This window comes from Tachypleus tridentatus, chromosome 13 (assembly GCF_004210375.1).
Source record: "Tachypleus tridentatus isolate NWPU-2018 chromosome 13, ASM421037v1, whole genome shotgun sequence".
Taxonomy (NCBI): Eukaryota; Metazoa; Arthropoda; class Merostomata; order Xiphosura; family Limulidae; genus Tachypleus; species Tachypleus tridentatus.
Window position 1 is genome coordinate 97,826,563 of NC_134837.1, and position 6,713 is coordinate 97,833,275.

At 33.3% G+C, this 6,713-nt stretch overlaps 1 protein-coding gene across 7 annotated transcripts in view; it reads right to left on the reverse strand.

The window, feature by feature from the left end:
• Positions 1–3,307, reverse strand: part of LOC143236169 (acetylcholinesterase-1-like) — a 42,262-nt gene extending 38,955 nt beyond the window's left edge. For 2 of the 7 annotated variants that reach the window (XM_076474456.1, XM_076474451.1), the window contains exon 1: positions 2,892–3,262. The gene's annotated coding sequence lies outside the window, so the exon portion shown is untranslated. Of the gene's footprint in view, positions 1–2,891 lie in introns of all 7 variants that reach the window. The other 5 variants (XM_076474455.1, XM_076474453.1, XR_013019506.1 and 2 more) reach the window with 4 other exon arrangements.
• Positions 3,308–6,713: the final 3,406 nt, after the last annotated feature.

The following is a 6,713-nucleotide window of genomic DNA, read 5'->3' on the forward strand; positions in this document are numbered from 1 at the left end:
CTAAACGACCTTAAAATTAAGTTATTATTCATAACACAACATTAGAACTAGGACTCTAATATTAATTCACTACCCTACCAGTGCTTGCTGCTTCAAGTTAAAGCTCTGATGTTTGTCTTACCATATTAAAATTATTCCAAGGATTTGTTAGAAACATGTTATACAGTATTAAAATTGATACATATTACAAGAAAGAATACTTGTACATTATTCAACTGGATCAGACATCTGGGATATCTGGAAAACCGCGATGATTTGAAAATTGTGTAATAAAGCAACGGCCCGGCCCGGCATAACCAGGTGGGTTAAGGCGTTCGACTCGTAATCTGAGGGTCTCGAGTTCGAATTCCCGTCGCATCAAACAAGCTCGCCCTTTCAGCTGTGGGTGCGTTATAATGTGACAGTCAATCCCACTATTCTTCGGTAATAGAGCAGCCCAAGAGATGGCTGTGCGTGGTGATGACTAGTTGCCTTCCCCCTAGTCTTACACTGCTACATTAGGGACGGCTAGCGTAGATAGCCCTTGTGTAGCTTTGCACGAAATTCAAAAACGTACAAACAAACAACAAAGGCACATTTTTCGGTTTTGTTTTCCCAATGTGCTTGTACACACGATAGTATCTGATGCAGTGTGTCGTTGTAACATCGCACCTCACACACATGAATGTACCTCAGCAAAATGTATAATACAGTAATACCAGCTGCAAACATAGTAGGCTTCTCTGAATTAACACAAGCTCTTATTAAAAACAAAGATAATATGTTTCACATTTTGGGTACAGCTATACAAGGGCTATCTGCACTAGTCGTCTCTAATCTAGCAAGGTAAGACTAGAGGGAAGGCAGCTAGTGATCACTACCCACCGCCAATTTTTGGTTACTCTTTTACCAATGAAGTGGGATTGATCGACACATTATAACGTCCCAACGGCTGAAAGGGCGAGCATGTTTGGTGTGACGGGAATTCGAACCCGCAACCCCCAGATTACGAATTGAGTGTCATAACCACTTGGCCATACAATACATTGATTATGTAAAAAAAAAAATGTATAAAAACATAAATACATGTTGGCGCGTAATTGTGAGTAATCTGTACATGAAAGCACAAAGGCGAATATTTCTCTTCCACATATTGTTCTTGCCATTACTTCTCAATCATCGGTCTGATGATAGAGACACCTGCAAGACATTTACTGAAATTGTACACGAAAGTTTGAGGAAAAAAAAAAAAAGACGTGGAAGAGAAAAACTTCGCTCTTTTGCTTTAATTAAAGTTTAGTGTGAACTTAGACTCTGAATATTTTGAAATAATAGCAATCCACTCTTTCCTCTATTCTGCTAGTCTAACAAGCCATAACCTTTTTGCTTGGGTGGCCGATGGAACTCCTTTATAGCTTCAGCCTAAGTAGCCTAAATATATTAATCTGGTACTGTCTTTGATTGCAATAAATAAGAAAACTATAAAAATAAAACTAACAGCTATAGCAATGTACACAGGCATTTACGGGAAAATAGTTATCAACAACAAGGACGGCAGAATAAAACTGTACACGACAAACCACAATAATGAAATGGTATAATAATTACTGGACAATAATTCTCTTTGGATGATTTTGATAACTCTGACTGCAAAATGTGTAACACCTCTGATCACTAAAACACAGGTATTAATAATGGCTGTCATCTACCATTTGATCACACTTTTAAAAAATGTAGGTACAAATAATACTTTTTTGTCTAGTTTTAGAAACTTGTACTCTAATTTGTACATTGGACAAATGGAACAAAAGTCTTTGAATAAATCCTATGCATTTCAGTATAATAAGTCTTAAGAAATAAACCACATATATAAAACATATTTTTTTATGATTAAATCGAAGTGCTCACATTTTTAGATTTTTGTCTTTTCGAAAAACAGGTACAGTTAGAACTGTAGAGTATTACGTTCACTCAGAGCTGAGAAGGTCGTTAACTTGCATGTTGTGTTAATTAAAGTATTTGTACTGCTCTAGAACCAGTACAAGTTCCCAACCTGATTGCTTCTTCGAAATTATTAATTTTGTGAAACTTTTATCACAGCATTATTCTTTTTTAACTTATGCTTTATTTATATTTAACCTTATAAAAAGTACATGCGTTGTTCTACTTCAAACAAGAAACACTATACTTTGCGTTAAGACATTTCTCATATGAAACTTTATATATTCACGATTAACTTTGGTCAAATGATGATTACTTATTAGCAGTCCATTATCCTCAGAGCAAATGTGCTTAGAGAAGTTGTTTAGCACTTGCTAGAGCAGAAACATCTGAAACTAACCATACAGATAATCGCCACAGCTGTAACAATCCTGTTATAAATGGGAACCAAGGCGTGAGCTGCACAGTTAACACTCATTAAGACTAAGATAAAGAATTACTTATGTCTGGTGAATGAAACATCTCTCATTTATTAAGTAGCATTGATGGATGTGCACTAACTACCAAACAACTTAAAATTCTTTCTTTGTTGACTGAATAAATGCAGCTGTAAAATTCGCAGTATTAAAACCGAGGAAAACATAATCTCATCTGAATTCACTTATAAAAAGTGTTTTAAAGAATATTAATCCCCATAATGTATGTAGAATTTTTTAAAAAATGTATAGGCTAAAAAATGAAATGGGAATCTTGGTTAAATGAACACATTTCGAAGTAACTACTTTTTTATAGTATGAATCGAGTGTCGTTAAGTTCAGATTTGAAGTATTGGTGCTATATGAAACACAAGCTATTATAGTTACTAATTGCACCTTTAAGAAAAAAAAATTGGTTTTATATTCTCTAAAAGCATAAAATATTTGTGTACAATATTACATCTCACAACCTTGAAAATTTAAATCGCACTTTACCTGAATGGTTAGTAATCAAACAACTTATGTTGGTTTTCCTGCCTAGAAAATGCCCATTATCACTTCTAAGGATACCACATTCATTGTCCAAAAATTTTAGGCGACAACTGGTTTTAAAGAATAGGGTTCAAATATATAACCTTCAAGACTCGAGATTATCTAGCCTAGATACCGGCTCGTTTCAGTTTGATTTCCCGCGCTTTTATATACCACACCTTCATTGGGGTCACGTGTGAAATGGAGTACAGAAGAATAACAACACATTTCCAGCAAAGCTCTTTTCAGTTAATGGCGTTCATGTGAGAAGGAATGCGATACCAGGAAGAAACAAGGCCAGAACCATTGGCTGCCAAGGCGTCAAGCAGGGTTACCTGTCACATGCAGGGGAAGAGAGAGCTGAAACACTTCTGGAGGCATTTGGGTCAAAAGAAGACACCACCAGTACTGACCCGGCCAACATCCCCTACTGAGAGTTTTATCTCCCTCAGGCACATACCACGCTAGTTAAGTTGAGTACTTACCTGAAATGGGAAGGTAAAGTAGTTATGCCAGCTACATGTCTTCACCTGCAAAATTAAAACCCTTTTAAGGATCTATATAATTAGTCTTAACTGGATGATTTTTTTCCATACTTTGTTTATTTATATTGTTTTTTCCTTTCAATGGACATGTTGGCGGAGCGTAATTTTGAGGAATTGATGGTCAATATCCTGTTCTTCATCTTCTATTTACTTGTATGTCTTTCTGTCCGGCTATCTATCCATCCATTGCTTACACTATTCAGATGAGTGTATTCATTTGGTCTTAAAACTAATTAACTGGATGATTTTTTTCCATACTTTGTTTATTTATATTGTTTTTTCCTTTCAATGGACATGTTGGCGGAGCGTAATTTTGAGGAATTGATGGTCAATATCCTGTTCTTCATCTTCTATTTACTTATATGTCTTTCTGTCCAGCTATCTATCCATCCATTGCTTACACTATTCAGATGAGTGTATTCATTTGGTCTTAAAACAGTTAGATATATTTATAAAAGACAAAATAAATATGTCTGAAGTTTTTTTTAGATTATTTTAGTGAGCTTCAAATAACTGTAGAAATTACACTTGATACTCGCACCATCTACACAACTAAAGCATTTTACTTCTCTTCGTATTCTTTCATATACAGGTCTTAATCTGTTTCACGTATTGCTTTGACAACAACATTAAACTTAAAAACACCTAAAACTACTTACTCTCCAGTTTCAGTGGGATAAGGAGCTTACGTGCCTCAAAATGCGTGACACAGAACTAATATTCTACAAGTAACAAGAAATAGTCAACATGTTGTATTTTTATTTGTGGGTGGCCCATTCTTAAGTTGCTAAATTGCTTTATCGTTACTACAACTATTTTGAAAGTATTATTACGTGTCAATTAATATAAAAAGATTGTTTTATGACTGTTCAGACACCCACAGAGTAAATTTGGAAGTAACATAATTTTGCTTATTGTACACGGAGTAATGCACTTTAAAAGATGTAGAAAAACATTGATTAAACAAGGAAAATTTAGCTTCGAAGGTGCTTTACGTTGTGTAATGTTTTCTTCTTCATTCTAACGATTATATATTTTAGAAATTGTTTTTTTAAACAATCAAATAAACTTGAAAATTCATAATACCAAAATCTATTTTTTTATTTTTCTGCTTAATTTACGGTTACTAGGAAGACACAAGTTTTTTTTCATTATTTTCAAAATATTTTACTCAAGAACATTTGCAGCCATTTAATCTAAGCAAAGTAAATATTTAGTTAATATTCAGAAAAATAACAACAACAAGAAGACAAACAACACTTCACTTATGATCTCACTTAACATGCACGTAGACAAAATACAAATGTTCAAACAACAAACAATTTTCATATTTTAATTGCTTTTGTTTAAAATGCAAAATAATGTTCTTGAAATGATTGATATGTGCAACACTGTAATATGAGGGCAGGTTTGGGGCACATTTTAATAATAACATTTTACAATAATATCTAAACATTTGTTGTATAACCCGTGGTTAGAAAAATGCAGTGGTATTTATATCATGAATATCATTACTTCTCATAACCAAAGCGGAAACCCGATACTTTACATAAAGTATTTTACTGTATGCTACTACATACATCCCTTGTACTTGATCTCTACATCGAGTATGTGTTTGTAAGTACTACTTATGTCTTCATACGTGATATTTTCATCGAATATGTCAGTGTAAGCTATTACATATGTCTTCTCTGCGTGATCTCTACATTTAGTGTGTTATCGTAAGCTACTATATATCTGCGTGATCCTTAGTATTTTTTCACTGAAACATTAATTAATAAGATTCACATTTGCCATGAACAGAAAATTATAATAAATGTGCATTATATATATATAATTATTTATTGTGAACAATGACAACTGCATCAGTGATTGTGTGCTTTAAGATCTTATAAACCGTACAAAGTAATAACAAATCATATTCATAAACTTGAGCTCGAGTCGAGTGTATACTGTAAAATAATACACATGTAAGTTTAATTTAAGGTATTATGCTCATAACCAGTTATTTCCGAGTTACAGTTCATCACTTTACCACTATCTTAAAATTTGTTTTCTGAGTCTTTAAAATGTATTTGCGTTACACAAAGTTTTATTTCTTCCCTTTACAAACAAAGCTATACAACCAACGATTCTTGAGCTAGCATTACATTCTGACCAACTAGTAGAATATGACACGTTTTTATAGTGTACTTACAGCCTCAACTTGCAGAGCGATGTTTTATGACAAGAAGACGAGGACCATAAGAACATTGTGGTTCAACTGTTGATTTAAACCGAAGCAAGTGTCTTATTTATGACCACAACCTAATTTTAGATAAAATTTAAAATTTACTTATCATGTGAGACCGTGTGAAGATTTTGGAAAATTGGTTTTTTAAAGGTGTTTTTGCGTTTTAAATTTACACGACACAATAAAAATTAGCGATTTAATATTTCTTTAGATTTTTATGTTTTCCAGCTATTAAAAGTATTTTTGTACATATATATCCAGCGCTTTTTTTACAAATCTGTATGATTATTTATATATATTTTTTTAGCTTCTAAGTATAACATTGACTCTTTAATGAGGTTCTGTGTTTTAACATAAAATCTGCTTACTCCAAACACACGATCTTTAAGAACAGATGAACTTTATCTATGCATTTCAGAAAGTTTTATTAGGTGCTATTAATCGCTTCGGAAACCTTTAACATCTGAATAAAAGAAATTGATTACTACGAGAACGTGCTCCGTAGATTATTGAACCGTGAGAGGTCTCGCCTGAGAGAAAATCACATTAAAAATTTAATATGCGGTTCACTTTGTGTATTCAATCTGTTTTTTTGTTTTGGGCCATAAAAGACCCAAACAACCGTTTGTTGCTTATTGGTATTAAACATTTTATTTTCCTTTAATTAGGAACTGATGTCTTCTGATATATTGAGTTTAGTTCAGCGTCGATTTTACGAAACGGTAAAAGGTTATACTAAAATACGTGTTAATATATGTTTGTCATTTATTCGATACAGAATTGAATGACGTTTTAGGTTGGGCGAGACGTAATTGTTAGCGTTTCGGGCTGTGGCAAGAGGTCAAACTTCTCACTTTGAGTCAAAGAAGTGTTATAACTGTTCGGAGTAGCGTGAAAGACGGCGGGTATTTTTGAGATTGCTTTCAGTCTGAATTCTATACTAGGGATAGTTATTTTGAATGCTAGTTCTTTGCGAATTGTTTAACCAAAGCGTTGCATAAATTACCG